The following is a 19,071-nucleotide window of genomic DNA, read 5'->3' as shown; positions in this document are numbered from 1 at the left end:
TCCCCCTGTTTTCCAGACTAGCTGCCCCCAAATGTTAGGGTATGTCAAAGCATGTGAGTGCATAACTATTCTCATAGATGAGATCTGTGTCATACTTATATTGCCAGTAATATTTGGGCAATCACTTTTTTGACCCAACATTTAGTGGAAAAGGGTTTCTTTCCCTTCTCTGATGCTTCATATTTGCATTTCCCCTGCTGTTCATTACAGTATATATTCAGTTCCAATCTTTCAGACAAGTATTCAGTGGTGTCTCATGTGTTAGTCCATGTCCATGTACCTCGCACGATTTCAAAGGGAAGTCGAGAGGGTATGAACAACCCCTAACAATCACACATGTGCATACATGGACACACACACACACACACACACACACACACACACACACACACACACACACACACACACACACACCCTCCTTGCAAGCAGCCGCACACACACACACACACACACACACACACACAATAATACTAATAATAATATCCTACATACATCAATCCCTCTCCACTCCACCAGATTGCACTTACAGACAAAATAACCCCCCACACACAATAATAATACACACAGGTGAGGTTGGATGAAGATATTACACATAGACCTCCCATTGCCCATCTGTCAACATGCATGACATATGGTACTCAACAGCATGGAGTGAAGCTATAGTCAATCCATGCTAACAACAGTATACATGTGTATGATGCATGGGCTGTGTTAGTAGGTGATGCCCCTTCCCTGGAAAACACTACACCCATGTACACAGTATTGCTGTGCACTTGTTGACGCACTAACTTCCATGTACTGCGTGCACCACCATACCTCACAGGTGTACACACCATTGCTGAATATGTATAAATGTGTCAGTTATGTCTGCTCTGCTGCTCTCAGCCTCTATGTGTTATTCGACGGCTTACATACCTGGGATGATAATGATATGTGGACAAATGTCATTTGTGAATGCCTGATGTCTGATTTACAGATGCCATGATCAGCAGTGCATGTATGGCCAATACAATACAATTACACTGACAACCATCAAACCTTACCGTGGCTATGGGGAGTGTACACACCCTTATTGAGATGATGCCATCTTCCTTGATATGCCATGAGACCACATTACTGCATATGCTAACATTATATGAGCCTGATATGTGACATGTGACCTGCACAATCAAATGCAGTGTCAAAAAATATGTTAGCTGTCCTGATGCTGATTGAGATGCATACACTTTGTGGGTTCATATGTGTGCATGCCCTTATCATGATGGTTTGTTGCACCTACTATGTGTACTACAGTAGTCACTATTCCCAGCAAGGGTATACTAAGATGGGCAATCTGCATTTTGCCAGTATTTGGTCAGTCTGCCCTACACACATGTCCCCAACTCTGCATCTGCCAGTTCTACACATGTTTCCCCAACTCTGGATGATTGCAAGGTCAACTCATGTGCACTTCCCTTTGGAGTTCACACACTGCTGTCACTATTGCTGTGGAGTCAGGGTTATGTCTGCCACAGTTGCTGCCCCCTGACTGTGTGCAGATACAGCCATTCATAGCATCCTTTGTGTCCCTGCTGCAGTGCACTGTTGTGACATGATGACACCCCTCTCCACCTTCAGCCTCAGCCTTTGCAGATGCTTGACAACTATGGGCTACACATATGTGTCAGTTTGCAGTGTCCCAAACACTGAACACCATGTATACCAGCCTAGTCCCAACTAATGAATGGCAAACATACAGATGTACACTGGTGCTGGCAAGGAAAAGATGGGGATGGTGGGCCTAAGGTGGGGTGAGGTGTTGTATTGCGCTTTAGCAACATGTATCTTACTTGATACTGTCTGTAGGTTTCCTTAAGCGTGGTCTTGGTACACCAGTACACATTGCAACGCATGCCTTTTGGGGACCTTTTCTGTTATGCATATGCTACCTGTAGAGAGGCCTGGCTGATGTTACCTGTGGTACAACTGTCCCATCTGATTACCCTAACCCATGGGCTACATGTATGCAGAGTCTAGGCAATTGCTGAAACGGTTACTGCACAGCTAATACTTACTAGCCATTCCTGCAACTCTCTCAGTGTTGTGGCATGTTACTAGGCAGCCTGCATGACCGGTTTGCTACATGTGACATCATCTGTCTTGGATGGTCATCTGTTTATTTCCTAAATTATTCCTGTCCCATACATCCTCGCCACATACATGACTGTCTGTCCTGTTTGCCATGGTATATGCAATGGTGAGGTATGGCTACCTGTCCAACTCCTGGGTGCTACCTGTTGGGTATGGGGTCCATGCCATGGCATGTAAGATGTGTGCAAGCCATGGCTGCCTCTGTTGCAGGTAAGTGGGCACATATGATGCCAAAGTCTTGGACAGCAGACCATTTCTTAGTGGTGACATTGGGGATGTGTGTACTTGCTGGAAGGTGCATTCTCATGAAGAATGCGCTACAGTCAGTACTCAACAGCTGCTTCCACTATACTTTGTCTGGGTGTGTGCGCACATATGTTTCCAATGTTTTTGAAGGTATGTATTCCCCATATTTGCTGTCCTAACAACACCAATTCCATATTACACACTAATTGCTCCGGTTAGGACCACATTTACAGGTTGTAAGGGTTGTGGACTGTAGTATTATGTGATATGCCGTGAGTGTAGATCTGTAACAGTTGCTATTGTAATACTGGTGAGCATGGCTACACTGTTGTAGCACTGTATAAGGGTGATGTTTCACACATGTCCCTACTGTAGGCCATTTGTCTCACTATTATGTTCATCTCTGTGCACACATTTTACAATGACAGGATGTTAGTTATATTGCAGGAGTGTGACATACCCTTCAGAGACAACATCATGGCGACCACTGTGATGCAGTGCAGTTAACAGCAACAATACGTGAACATGTACAGCATGCATTATGGGTAGGTGTGTTAGATGTGTGCATGGATCACACCCTTTACGCGGCCATAACATGACCAGTGTATTGGCAAACCTGAACAAACACCATACTCATCAGCTACAGGCTGCTGCCTGGAGGTATAAAAGTGACCTACACATAAGTGTGTGAGAGATGTGATGTCAGTAGCCACAGCTGTGGCATTGGTACCGGGTGGAAGCAGCATTACAGTGCATCAACAGTACAAGCCCACAATACTACAGATTATGCACATTTGTTTATTACTACTATGCAGCAACAGACTATATATATGCCATCAAACATATGCATGATCTAGCTGTACAGATGCAGATGGATATGCAAATATGGTCTACTGATGTGCCCTGTGGCCTTATCTGCATGCTCCTCTGCCACTGTGTGGGTAGCACCCACCTCTACTGTGCTCTCCACCAAGTATTGTGTGTGCGGACATGAAGGTGCTTGGAGGCTGGCAAGGAGCTCCGTCAACATGTGTGGGGACTGGATGGCATGACCCCTCATTGCAAGCTGGTCCCCCTGACTGCAGCAGCATGTCGACAGGCATGGTGAAGTAGGTCTGTGTATTGATGCCAGACCTGCTCATAACTGCGGTTATGCAGGCTGACATCGTTTACCCTGTGGACAAGATCGTTCCACAGGGCGGTCTACTCCTGCTGATCATGGGCTGTTCAGCCAAACAACACCTGATAGTGCTGCACCAGGTGTGAGATGATGACCTCATTCTCCTCTTCCTCTGTATAAATGGGAAGCCTGTCCTGGGACATCTTGCCTGAAAGACATAAAGATAGAAACAGGTCTGAGGACCTCATACAGCAAGGTTATCATAGTTGTTAATACACATTTCTGTCTCCCCCCACTATATCTGCAACAACAATCTGATCACACAACTCAACAGGTATGTCTACAGAATACCTACCATTGGGACATATATCGTATTGTACAACACTTTGTGCTATGTGTTTGTAGTCATGTTTCCTGTGGGGACAGTATCATTGGTGGCCTGCTATGGACAATGTCACCTGCATGCCATTGTAAGGGTCACTATGGTTCCATATATGCATGTGTTCTGTTTGCTATGTGATTGCTGCACATCTGTTGTTTTGTGTAATTGGGGATATCTATGCATGCTGTTGGACATGATCTGAGAATGTGTGGACTATTACTACCCACATATGTTCTATAATAGTGACACAATAGCATGTTTGGGGAACAGTTGCCAGCAGAACCACCTCTTCCACCTCATCTGGCCATGTTACCAGGCCACATTACATGTGGGTCCCACCCTGGGGCTTCCTCATCTACTGGTCCTGCACTACCTTCAAGTGGAACCAGCTCAGGGGATGATGTTCACCCCCCCAGGAGCACACACAGACAAGATCCTGTCACCCGAGGTCAGGTCCAGGGTCTGGTGCATAGGGAGCACCACAGAGACTTGGAGGATGTGCTACAGCACCTTGAAGCCCTCAGTACACACTCACAGGGTCTGCATGCTTCTCCTGCTCAGCCTCCAGCCCAGGCACCTTCAGGGCCGTGAAGCTGATGTTGTGACTGCCCATGGGTGGGCACCTTGGTGCCATTGTTTCCATATGGGGTCTCATGGGCTTCCACATCACAGACAACACTACCCATCCAGGGTGTTTATCCACCACATGTGTCATATACCGCCCCTGTAGGCTGTCTTCTCTATCTTCCAACCCAACCCACCTCCACAAATATACCTGCTATCCTTCCTCATATTACCAATCCCAGCTTAACAAACAAAGGCAATGTGTTCCCAACATGGCATTCACACCTGACATAACCATCCATTTTGCACACACGTACTGCTGTATATATATATATATATATATATATATATGTATGTGTGTATTGATATGTGTGATGTTCCCTCACACATATCATGCAGAACTGCCATGCAAAAGTAGGGGACATGTATTTATATACATGTGTGTGTGTGTGCGTGTGTGTGTGTGTGTGTGTGTGTGTGTGTGTATGTGTGTGTTTGTATATATGGAGACATACACATATGAATTTCTCTATATATGTGTAGATATATATTATGAATTGTATATATATATATATATATATATATATATATATATATACACATATAGGTGTCTGTATAGCTGTAGACATGGGTTCACTTGAAAATACCGAACCCTTAAAATCCCGAATCTGACAATCCCGAATCCACAAAACTGAAAACTGACTATACCGAATGTTTGCAATCACGAATACCACAATACCGAAGTAAAACTTTAAATACTGACGTGTACGTGTGTGTGACATACATTGTACTGAAGGAATCATGGCATCTAGCTCTGTTCCTCCTCCAGGTAATATTGGCATGGTTTACAAATCAGTGCAATCACAGAAAAGAAAGCATGTCCTCATTATAGACGGATTTGTCTACCATTTAGAAAAGAAAGGAACCCCAAATAATTACTGGTGCTGTAAAGGAAAGAGGTCTATCCCATGTAAAGGTAAGGTTGTCACAATTCCAGTTGCCGAAGGTGAACGGGTAATAAAAAGTATGTTCCATTCACATACAGGAGATCCAAGTGAAACCGAGCAGTATACCATGTGTAGTGATTTGAAAAATAAAACGCTTGTGTCTTTCGACTCACCATGTGTAGTAGTTGAAGATGTGCTTGCTTCTAATTCTGTTGCTGTAGTACTGTACCTGCCTAATAGAAGAGCACTGTTGCAAAAGGTTGGAAGGGTCAGATGGAAAACATGCAGATTGTGTAAGCATAGAAACATTACGATACAAAATTTAAAAGTACATGAATTCCTACAAAAATCAGGGAAGTTCATTGAGAAAACTATATCAGATAGCACTGGAGAAACAACAGTAGTGACATTTAGTACTGTAAACAACCTATTCGACTTGAGTAACACAACCATTTGGCTCATGGATGGCCCTTCTTTTTCAAAGGTGTAATATGCAGACAGTTATATTCAATCCATGGTTTATTGCAATGTGGAGGTTATAGTAAGTCTGTCACTTTGCTATATTGTCTCATGAGCAAGAAGTTGTTAAGAGCGTATAATTGTATGTGAGATGCTGTGTTTCAGCTTACGATAGAGCATGAATTTGAATTACATTTGCGTTTTGTGTTATGTGATTTCAAAATAGCTGCAATGAAGTGTATTGCCATTAACTTCCAAGGGGTAACATCTAAAGGCTGTTTATTTCATTTTAGTCGTAATGTTTGGAGGAAAGTACAGCAGTTGGGTTTGACACAGCTGTATAATGGTAACTTACATTTCCAGCTGTCAGTAGAGTTTGATAGCACTAGCGTTTCTGCCTGAGGATGAGGTGGTGCAGGCTTATTCTGAATTAAAGATGTTATTTCCTGAAGAGGGTCAAGATCTTCTGAAGTATTTTGGAGATTGGTACGTTCTGGGTAGACAGAGACAGTTTAAAATGAAATCGGCTTCTATTGCATGGTTTCCCCCTCTTTTACCAATCAGATTTTGGAACATTTCTGAGTTAAATACATTGTATCTGCCTCAAATGGAAAATTCTGTTGAGGCATGGCACCGACGATTGAAGTGTTTATTGGGATTAAAGGCGACCGATCTGGGTATGCTTATGCAGACAATTGCAAGGGAGCAGGACAGAGAAGATGAGCTGAGAATTTGTTTAGCTAGTGGAAGATCACCTAGTCCTAAAATACATAAACTACAGTTATGGCAGCACAAATTTGAAAGCATACTGGAAAACCGAGACTCATATGAGACGTTGGACTTCCTGAGGGCTATTGCATGGTTATTGCAGTTTTAACTTACATATTTGCGTGTGATGCATTTCTACAGATTATTTAGTCACAGTACGATTGCATTACGAGTTTGACACACAAAGCATTGGAAGTGGTGTTCAGCAGTGGTAGAGGGCTGCAAAGTACAAAATAGATGATATAGTCTTCCCTTTCAGTATTTGAGGTTTTCGGTATTGTGGTATTCGTGATTGTAAACATTCGGTATAGTCAGTTTTCGGTTTTGTGGATTCAGGATTGTCAGATTCGGGATTTTAAGGGTTTGGGATTTTCAAGTGAACCCATAGACATATATATATATATATATATATATATATATATATATATATATACGTATATCTATATATATATATATATATATATATATATATATATATATATATATATATATATATATATATCGGGTGCATTCAGACATCAGGTCCACACTCTCTAATTCTCCTTCCTGCACAGCTGCACTGTTCTGCCTTGCTACAACACACACAGGTGCCACATGTGGGCACAGCCTAACATTAGGGGGGTATATATAGGGACAGATTTCAGGTAAGCCTATTACACATCTATGGCATTTGTGTATACTACATTACATGTTAACATGACTGTCCTGCAAGTGGTGGGCTCTGGAACCCATGTGTCCATCATAATGGCATTACTTCCACCACCAGCTATTGGCCACACTAACATACATGTTTTGCATTGCACAACACACACTATGATGGCTTACATCTTGTCAGTCAGTGCTGATCTGCACAGTTGACAGGTATAGCCCACTGCCCATGGGGACAGACACTATTGTCCATAGCAAGTGTTCAGCTGGACATCATTACAACACCTGATGGCACATATAAATCATTCCACATCATCTATCCCATTATTATGCTTTCACTTTTTCTCTGTCTCTCTCTCTCTCTCTCTCTCTCTCTCTCTCTCTCTATCTATCTATCTCAGTCTCTCTCCACTAAATGGATTGAGCTGCTTCAAATAGATTGCAGCATGGATTTTGTAGGTGATGCACATGATCAGGTGATGGCCTCTGCACCAGTCAGTATCCACCACTTGCTACCTGCATGCAGCATGCTGTGTAGTACTTCCAATTACCACTGTTATGGCAACCCACTACTATAAATTCCTACATCATGTATGTGTGGTCCATTTACCTTTCCTGTGTGGAGGACATCCTTCCTGTTGTGTGGGCAACAGTGTTACAGACAACAGGTAGCACTACCTCTTACAAGAGGACTTGCAGACTCAGGCCAGCTACATATTTGTATAAGGTTCCAGACCTGCAGACAGTGTAAGTAGTACTGTTATATGCACTGATTAGCACCAGTGTTACAGGGTTTGTGTGTACATACTAGTTTAGCATGGAATGTAATCTGTCTGAATAGCTCTCAACTGTGGGCCTATCCACATGATGGCCAGAGGATTGCCTGTAATGTTTTGTCTGTCCACCACACATGTCTTGTGTCAGATATATCACTGGCATTGTGTCTGTTGAGTGCTATCTGTACATGGCTACATCCATTTGTGTTTCTCACATCATTTCCCTGACTAAGGGTATGTTGCAGACTATCCTGGAACACCAGCATCTTTCTCAGTGTATAACAACACTATTTCAAATATGGCCCTGTGTTCCAGCCTCTGTCCTACACCTATATACCAGGCTTTGTCCATATGACATGCAGTAAAAGTTGTTATGTAGTGGCCTGTGATTATGTCATGCTGCCATTCCTGCCATCATTCCAGTGCTGTTGTGGTCCCCACACATAATGTGGGGTAGGGTCCATATATATGTGGGCTACAGCTGAACAAAACTTGTGTGCCCTTCTGCAGTCCAGAGGTCAGTGTATGTAACAGTGGTATATGCCCCTGTAAGTCAGTCTATGGGTGAGGGGTATACACCATATATAACCTAGGCTGTTACAACATGTGAGGGATATTGGTAGTAAGATACATTAAGGTATATGGATGTACATTTTCATACATTTCACCTTGGGAACATTGGTGGCCTAGTGCTTACTGTCATACAGACTGTTCTTTTTCAGTGTGATAGTGATGTTTCCAGTTAAGCATTGTTATGTAACAGATACATCTTCATTGTGGTAACTTAATTCTTTTCCCCCTAGGGGTTGAGTACAGAGTGTAATTGGAGGCTGCTGAACTATACATCTGCATTACTTACTGTTGATTGATTGTTATCTTCTGGCATAGTCTTTCTTTACTGTTGTACTACTTGAAGGCCTTGGCCTGGACAGCAACATATTGTTATGCTTTCAGATTACTGTATAAAATGATCTGCTTGAGAGTTGCATTCCTTACTTAGTAAGACCTAACAGCTATATGACATGGCATATACAACTGTAATAGTACACAAATAAACATTTATTATGTATGCAAACCTGTGTGTGGTGTCATATCCTTTGATTTCTCTGTGAAAATATGTTTATATGTTTCATGCAAAAATTGTCTTTTGTATGAGTGAATCATGCACTTTCCATTTTAAAAGGTGGCAACTGTAGGAATACTGGCTGTTCAATATGCTGTGCACCCTCTAAATATATATCTTCCTATACATATCTATGTGTGTTTATGTGTATTTATATATATATATGTGTGTGTGTGTGTGTGTGTGTGTGTGTGTGTGTGTGTGTGTGTGTGTGTATCTATATATATATATATATATATATATATATATATATATATATATATATATACACACATAATATATAAATATGCATATATGTGTGTGTGTGTATATGTATCTTTGGAATGTTTACTGCTTCCACATTGTACATTCCCTATGGTAGCCAGACTGTACTGCATGATATGTTATTGATACCATCCTGACATCATACAGGTGGGATGGAGTACTGTTAACTTCTTGTGGCTATGTTGTGTAGGGTCCTGGGTATGGGATTTGTAAGTGTTGGTATTGTGTTGCAGGGCAGATCTGTTTGGCTGTGGGGGAGGGGTGATATCAATACTTACAAGAGGTACTTAACTTAGGCCCCCTCACCCCCATTAATGGTGCATATGGTCATATATGTATTTGTTATGTTCTCTTTTATATTTATATATATATATATATATTTATATATATATATATATATATATATATATATATATATATATATATATATATGTATATATCTGTTTACTTATATATATTGCTACATATATATATATATATATATATATATATATATATATATATATATATATATATATATATATATATATATATGTGTGTGTGTGTGTGTGTATATAGACATATATATGTATAGATGCATGCATATGTGTGTGTATATATATATATATATATATATATATATATATATATATATATATATATATATATATATATATATATCACCTTAAAACCTGAAACAGCGTTTGCCCGACACACTAATGACCGAAGCGAAAAGACCGACAACATAAAGCGCCCGACAATGCAAAACACGAAAACCATTACACCAACACACTACCGTAAACAACACAGTACACCACATAACATATGCACTATCCCTAACCCAAACCCTAACCCTAAGGTCCGACACTACCGCACACTTACCCTACCTGCACCCTAACCCTAACTAACTTAACACCCACCCTAAACCCACAGTCCCTCGCTATGCACAGCACCCTACCTGCACCTAACCTAACTCACTTACCCACCCCTAAACCCACAGTCCCTCACTATCGCACACTTACCTGTCCGCTCCCTAGCACTAAATCCCTCCCTAACACTAAATCCCTCACTCATCGCACACTTACCAGTCCGTGGGTTCTCACCTTCCGGTCATCTGTTTCGGTATTCTCGTCCGTCAGTTCCGCTTCGAACAACGAGTTCGAGATTTTAAAGGTGACCCATATATATATATATATATATATATATATATATATATATATATATATATATATATATATATATATATATATATATATATATATATATATATATATATATATATATATATATATATATATATATATATATATATATATATATATATATGCACACACACACACACACACACACACATGCATCTACATGTATAAATACATTTCCTGTACTGTTCAATGACTTTGCTGCATGATATGTTTGTGAAAACATCAGGGCTGTATGTATCTGACATGGCTTAGTGGTAAATCACTTTGTTAATGGTGTGCAGGGTCCTGTGTTGGAGCCTTGCAAAGGCTGTTTATTTTGTTGCTGGGCAGAACAATGGCCATTGGATACTGAATGATTAAGGTGCTTTTAAGCAGTTGTAAGCGGGTTTGCATTGAGGTAAGCACTGTTAACTTCCGGTTATAGTTTCTAATACCCAGTTAGCTTCTAAGTTGCTTAACCTATGTAGGCATTGCTTACCCCTGTGCAAACAGGCTTAAACCCGCTTACTGCTGCTTAAAAGTGCTTACTCCCACTTACCCCCGCACTAATTTCTTTAAAAGAAAAGAAAAAGGGTTGATAAGAAAGTGGTGAAACAGGGGCACAAAGAGGGAAAGACAGTAGAGAAAATAGCTAGGGATGTGCAGGACGGGTGTAGGGAATGTCCATAGCTGCCCATTTCTTCTACAGCAAAAGCTGTCCATATACAAAGATTTGAAGGTAGATTTGGGCACTCATACCACTGAGAGAGGGGTGAGGACAACAATAATATGCTGTGAAGCCAATTAGACCAGATTACATGTGTCCAGTGGACATGTGTGAAATGGGCAGCTATGTATGGGGTGAAATGTTTTTTTGGGAACAGATTGCCTTTTTTTTTAAGGTGAGAGTGGGATGTCGGGGAGGGATAGTAGGTGTATTTGGGGAGGTAGGTTAGGTAGAATAATAGACAAGACAGACAAGACAGCATACAGTGGTGGTATATGATACATGTGGGGGTAAACACCTTAGATGGGGAGGGGTGTTTGGAATTTGGAAGCCCATGAGTCCCCTAGTGGAAACACTGGGACTGATGTCCCCACCCATGGACAGTCACCACTGCACCTTTACGGCCCCGAAGGTGGCTGTGCTAGGGGCTGAGTAGGAGGGGCAGACTGACCCTCTAGTTGCGCCACACCACCATCAAGCTGGTGTAGCAGATCTCCAAACTCCCTGCGGAGCTCGCTACGCACCAGACCCTGGACCTGACGACAGGTGACAGTAAACTGTCCACACTTGCTCCCGGGGGTGTGAGCCCCATCCCCTGAGGCAGTTCCACCCAAAGATGTTGCAGGACCAGCGGATGAGGAGGGCCTGGGGTGGGACCCAGATGTGCTGGTGCCTGGTGCCATGGCCAGATGTGGTGGGAGAGGTGGGTCCACTGTGACCAGCCTTCCAAAACGTGCTATGGTGTTTCAATTTTAAAACATGTGGGTTAGTAATAGTCAACACATTCCAGGACTAGGCATAACAGCATGCATAGATATTCCCATTAACCCAAAAGACCAGATATGGAACAGTTGCTTAGCAAACAGAACACATGCATATATGGAACCACAGTGACCATTACAATAGCATGCAGGTATACTGATGGCAGCACACCACTGATGTGGGAGTATTTCAACATGGCACATGAATAGAAGCAAATGTCAATATTTATCAAACAATAGGACATATGTCCCAACAGTAGATTTAATTGTGCACATACTGATTGAGTTTTGTATTTACTTTATTGCTGCAGATATGGTGGAGTGGGAGAGAAAGATGTCTCTTAACTTGTATATCCCTGTAGTTCTCATTACTTTCCTAGACAGTGCTGTGATCTATTACATTACCCTATGGCCTTTGTTTTGACAGTGGTATGGATGTAGACAACTATATACATGAACTGTGTTTTGCCTGCAGTATACACCTCTTACCTGGTATACCTGTGGAGGTATTGCTTGTTAACACTATATGACTATTTCTACGCATATTCCCAGATTCCAGGTTGATGTTATGCACATACCTCTTCATCTCTTATTGCACACACTCTGGGCATGTCTTCACAACATGCAGGTGTAACTGAGACATATTTTGACTATTGCCTTCATAAACATTTGGTGAGTTGTACAATGGCAAGTTTGTTTTCATAGACATTTTCCAAATAATGACAGGCCTGATGGTCAGTTATATGACATTAAATGCTGCCTAAATATCAGAGATTAGCACACTGATATGCCAGGGGGACAGGGTAACAGCCAACAGATATGGGCCAATTATCTGAACATTCCAGACAGATCTGTACAGTCAAGGGGTATGATTCTGCATACAGCTTACTACCACTCCCAGGATTCGAACCATGGCTGTGTGTGCTAAAATAAATCAGTGCACATCACAGTTGAGTGTGCTATATAGATATTGCTGTGTATTCTTTCTCTGAATTCTGTCTATAAGTGTCCTGTGGTTTTACAATCTGACCTTGTAATCGCAACACTGTTATACGGGGTTTCCTAGACAGTTTTATTATGTAGCACTGTGTGGATGACAGTGTTGAGTAATACATTGGACCCGACCCAGTTTGGCTTTGTCAAGGGAAGATCATGCCTTTTGAACTTGGTCGACTTCTTCGAAATAGTCACCAAGGCCATTGATGAGGGAAAGGCAGTCCATACAGCCTACCTTGACCTTGCAAAGGCTTTCGACACAATACCCCACTTTCGAATTGTAGAAAAACTTACCAGCTTAAATGTAAACCCATATGTCACAAGATGGGTTGCAAACTGGCTTAAGGACAGAACCCACAGGGTTAGAGTTGCTGGCGCTGTGTCAGACTCCAAGCCGGTCACAAGTGGTGTCCCACAGGGCGGTCCTTGGCCCCCTATTGTTTGGCATCTACTTCTCAGGAGTACAGGCCAACATGGGAGGACTTTGGCTGACAAAGTTTGCAGATGACTGCAAACTGGGCGCCATAGTGGAAAGTGCATCGGACACTGATATCCTTCAGAAGGGACTCACGAAACAGATAGCTGGTGCCAGAGCCATGGCCTGAAGTTAAGCCAAAAATGTATAGTCATACCCTTGGGAAAAACAAGGTAACCCCAAGCTACCATATAGGTGGCAATCCACTAAGCACAGAAGAGGTTATCAGGGACCTGGGGACCCAGGTTGACAGTGGCCTTTCTTTTGACACTCACATTGCTAAAGTGGTTAGAAAGACCTTCTACATTGCCCACCTGATCATGAAGGGATTCACATCCAGATCTAGTGAGGTCATTGTTCCCCTGTACTCTTCACTTATCAGACCAATGATCGAGTACAATGCCCCATTCGGGATGTATCTCACCCGACATCTGCAGCAATTGGAGAGACCCCAAAGTTCCTCACCAAAAGGATAAAGGGACTCCAAAATCTGTCATATGCTGCCAGATTGAAGAAACTCCAGCTCTATTCAGTCGCATACCGTCTGCTCAGAGGTGACATGTGCCTGACATACAAGGCCATGTCCAACCCGGAATTAATGGACATGCTCCACCTCAAAAATCCAAATCCACCAAAACCACTAGAGCAAGTGACTTAAACCTTAGCACGGATATAAATAGGACGTGCTGGAGGGATAGATTTATCACTCAGAGACTCCCTATGCTGTGGAATAAAATCCCGGTCCATGTGAGGCAGAGCACCTCGCTGACTCTGTTCAAGAGAAATCTAGACCTGTGGATGGGAGATCGTAGGTTTACCCCGGGAATCATCTCTGGGTCACTGCTGGACAGAGGCACAACAAACTAATGGGCACAGTATTTTTTCATATAAGGGGTGGCGTAAGCCACAATAATTTGGGCTAGGCTTATAAATGCCTTAGGGCAGATAGCCTAGTATAAACCTATGAACCTATGAACCTTATTAGTCAGAGATACTGCAACACTAACACTGTCATACAATACCAGACTAAACAGTACTAGTCCAGGATTTCAGTCTTTTATTTCTAAGCACAGTTTTCACATCTGACAGACCTGTGGGGGTAATGTTTGTTAACACTACCTGAATGTTGTCACTCATATTACCAGATTCCACATTATTATTACGCACATACGTCTCACTCTGTTACTGCACATACTGTGGTCATAGGTTCACAACATGGGGGTGGAGTTGGGGCACGCTTTGCTTATTACTCTCATAACACTTTGGTGAGGTGCTAGAGTGACAGGTTTGCTCTTAAGGATATATTTCTGATGGTTATGATGTCTGACAATCAGTTGTATGTCTTTATTTGCTGCCTAAACTTCTGGGATTATCCCACTGATTTGCCAGGGGGACAGTGTGACAGGAAGGGGACTTACACCATTTATCTGGATATTCTGACAATATTTGTACAGTTGAGGGGTATGATTCTGCATACAGATTACTGCCACTCCCAGGATTCGAACCCTGGCTATGTGTGCTAAAAATACAACACCTCACGTCTCAGTTGAGTGTGCTATTTGGATTATATTGTCTATCTTTTTACTGTTTTCTGTCTAAGTCTCTGTCAGTTGTGCATAGGCTCTTGTCATTACGACGGTCGTATGCAGACATTTCTACATATTTTATTTATGTAGCACAGTGTAGGTAACAATGCTTAATACAGCAGTACTATTAAGAGATTGCAACACTACATTACCATATGATACCAGAATAAATGCAAGCAGTCCAGGAGTTAGACCTTTAGTGCCAGGCTTTTAACCTTTTACTTACATACAACCTGTACGAGACTCTTCCTGCCATATTGTCTGGTTTATTCAGTACATGCCATACACAATACAGGTTTTATACTGGCAATTAACTTTCTACTACTTTTAGATTTATTTTATGGCAGTATATGCAAGATTATTACTAACCTGCCTCGCGATGCAACCTTTGCAGTCTAGAGGCATGGGCTTCCCGGTTCACAGCCTGCTTGTCTTCCACTGTCAAAGACATAACAGGAATATTTAGCCATACCCATCCAAAATATACATGAGGTGGAAATTATTAAACAGGTAGCAGACTGATACTTACACTCAGCTGGGACATCACCTGTCTGCCTAGCCTCTTGGATCCACTGATCCAAAAGCTCCCTCTTTCTCATTTTCAGGTCAGCATAGTGATGCCTGACCTGCTCACCAGTTCGAGGGATACCAGTGGCACTGGTGAGGTTACGGTCAAGATGGTCTCAGGCTTCTGCTTTATATTGGGAACCCTGGTACTGGCCCTGCAGCAGTCTCTGGTCATGGTCTTTAACAAGGAGTCCTGCCATGACTTTGGAATCCTGGATGCCCCAGCACTGCACCTGGAAGCACAATCCTTCATCCACACCTGTCATAGTGCCTACAGGAGGAAGCTACAACCAGTTATGAGATGTATTCCCATCTGTGGGGTTTAAATAGACCCGATTTCCCACACTTTGCCATGACTGGACAGTTTTGAAAATGCTAAGGTTCATAGGTTCATAGGTAGGTACTAGGCTATCAGCCCTGGGGCCTTTACAAGCCCAGCCAAAAAGGTACCCTGGCTTTTGCCACCCAAGAAAATTATTTTCCTGTGCCACTGTCGAGCAGAGCCACAGAGGTGATACCCGGGGTGAATTTCCTATTTCCCATCCAATCATCAAGATTAAGCTATGGGCAAACCTGCTTACCTAAGGTTGGCATTGTTTAAAGGGGTATACCAATGGGAAAACTGGTTTATCTGGCCTACACATTGTTTACACCTAGTAAGCAGGGGTGTGCAATGCTTAGCATTGGTAAAATTTAATTTGCACACTGTTTGCTGGTTGGCATTGATTTATCAATCATTACGTGTTATATATGTGTTTGATATCCATGATTCATGTGTACGTACACTGTATGAGGTCCTTGGGTTTATTGGGGGATTTCAACACTTTATTACAATGACACCTCACATCGGGACTTAATGCAGTACTCTAGTTTACATATTTATGTTATGTAGTAAGTTATACAACATAAAACTGTATATAGATTCCTTACACATGTAAATTTTGTTTTTCCTGTAGTGAGGATCTGTTTGGTGATACCTCAATCTTATGTATTGCTGTGGTCATATGTATTGCTGTGAGGTCTTACTGGTTAACTACTGTGACTATAGTGTACAGAGTCCTGGGTTCATGTCCTGTAAGGGCTGTTTATTTTGTTGCTGGACAGGACAATGGCTGTTAGATACAGAGTGATTAAGGCACTTTTAAGCAATTGTAAGCGGATTTGCTTGGGTTTGCGTGACAGTAAGCAATGTTAACTTCCGGTTAAATATGCTTACAGAGAGTTAGCTTCAGTGTTGCTTAACTTATGTGCACATTGCTTACCCCAGCACAAACAGGATTATACCCACTTACTACTGCTTACAAGTGCTTACTCCCGCTCATCCCCACACTAATTTAAACAGAAATGTAACATGGCTCTTGGGAATGTGGTGGATTTGGACACCCTATGGATTTATCATTCATTACACATTATACCTTTGATTTGTATCCCTGATTCATGTGTACATATACTGTATGGGGCACTTGGGATTTATCTGTGGACAATGACACCTCACATCTGCATTTAATGAAGTACATTTCACAAATATATGTTATTTAGTAGGTTATACAACAAAAAAATTGTTCATAAAGTGATTTGACATCGAAAATGGAATTTACTACAGTGAGAATCGAACCTGGAATGATTACTAGCAAGGCGAATGCTCTGACCACTACACTACCGCAGTACTGCTCATTTGCATGTATCTTGATATTTATCTTTTTGTGCCATTTAAGCTACAGTATGCATAGCTAAGCAATGGGCAAACCCGCGCACCTACGGTTAAATTACTCCTTTTGATAAAAAAAATTTCTACTGGTATTTTCTCTTGGAAGGGACAGGTTTCGTTTATTGCTGTGGATTCCTGAATGCATCTGCACATTTGACAGACATCCTAGCAACCTCCCATACCTCTCAACCTCTTAATGCACATTATCTGGACAAGGCTTGACAACATGAGGTCCAAATATATACATATTTTAATTATTTATTTTATAAACTTGGGACAGCTGCTAGAGTTGGTGTATGACAGTCATATGTATGCCATTATTTCATGGCCTCATTCCTGACATTGTCCCGTGATTTCAGGGTGCAACTGGGGTACAGGCCAACTGTATGGGCAAAAAATGTGTGGACATTATGCTATAATTCGTACATTTGGGAGGTATGCAACCTCCTATGAGCATTCTCGCTCATTGTTATTGCCAAATGGCACTTCCTAAGTGCAGGGGAGAGTGTATTGTGAGAGCTCTGCTCTTGGACACACCCCCTGCACTTGTCCATGCTCTATGTCCATTTAGGAGCAGAAGCAGCATGCCTTCATTACTGTGCATGGCACGCTGGCGTGCTGCTCCTAAACGGTCGCTTACGTGCAGGAATAAGCTATTCCTCCACGAAACCTTACTGAATCCCGGGGTTAATGTAAATGATTATATAGCCAGATGTTTTCTGGAATGGCTAAGGGATAGACATGAGAGAGTTAAATATAAAGGTGCTTTATCAAATTCCTTACCTTTACAGTCAGATGTTCAACAGGGCTCTGTTTTGTGACCTGCTATTTTTAACATTCCTCCAAATTCAGCAAAGCTCTGCACAGAGTGCAGGAATAGTGCAAGGACTGCTGCATGCGATATGGCCGACGAACGATCCAGGAACGAGCTCCCAGGACGTGCACGAGCACTCCTACACTATTCCTGCATGGATACCACTTTTTGACTTTTCCTGGTTAGGGGTCGCCACAGTGGAACTTCACTGCTCTGTGCTAATTACCTCATTTGCTGGTGAAAACCATGCAAATTAGGTGAATTAGTGATCCAGGAAGCAGACAGGGTCTGTACTGGAATAGTATAACCTGCAGAAATGTATTTGGTTACTAACCAAATACATTTCTGCAAATTACAAAATGGAGGCATGACAGCTCAAAAGAAAGCATGTATTCAATGTAGTAGACATGCCAATGACCAAATATATGGCTATTGGCATGAAAAATAGTTGCAATTTTATAAAAAACAAGTTTGTTCTTTTTTGGCTAATCTTGGCCATTTAAGCATAGGGCAGCGGTGTACAATTGGGATTGCCACGAAAATAAGAAAAAAGGGGTAAATAAGCTTTTATACCCAAATCAGCATTTTGCCATAATAGTCAATGGCATGCATAAGACAACAATACTAGGGAATAGTGGTTGCTAAGGGGGAACGCTGAGTGTGAGTGTGGTAACTTTAAATTAGCATTCTGATTTATACAAATGAGGGGATTGATACTGAATCACAGATTTCCTCTCAGTGTTAGTTTGCACCCAACCATGTAGGTGCAGCAACACCATTGTATATGTAAAAGAGGTGGATGACCTCATAAGGGGATGTGTAATGCATGCTGTAAGCTTATTGGAGCTGG

This window comes from Protopterus annectens, chromosome 7.part0 (assembly GCF_019279795.1).
Source record: "Protopterus annectens isolate FY-2018-M chromosome 7.part0, PAN1.0, whole genome shotgun sequence".
In the NCBI taxonomy this organism is placed as follows: domain Eukaryota; kingdom Metazoa; phylum Chordata; order Ceratodontiformes; family Protopteridae; genus Protopterus; species Protopterus annectens.
Note: the sequence above shows the minus strand (reverse complement) of the source record.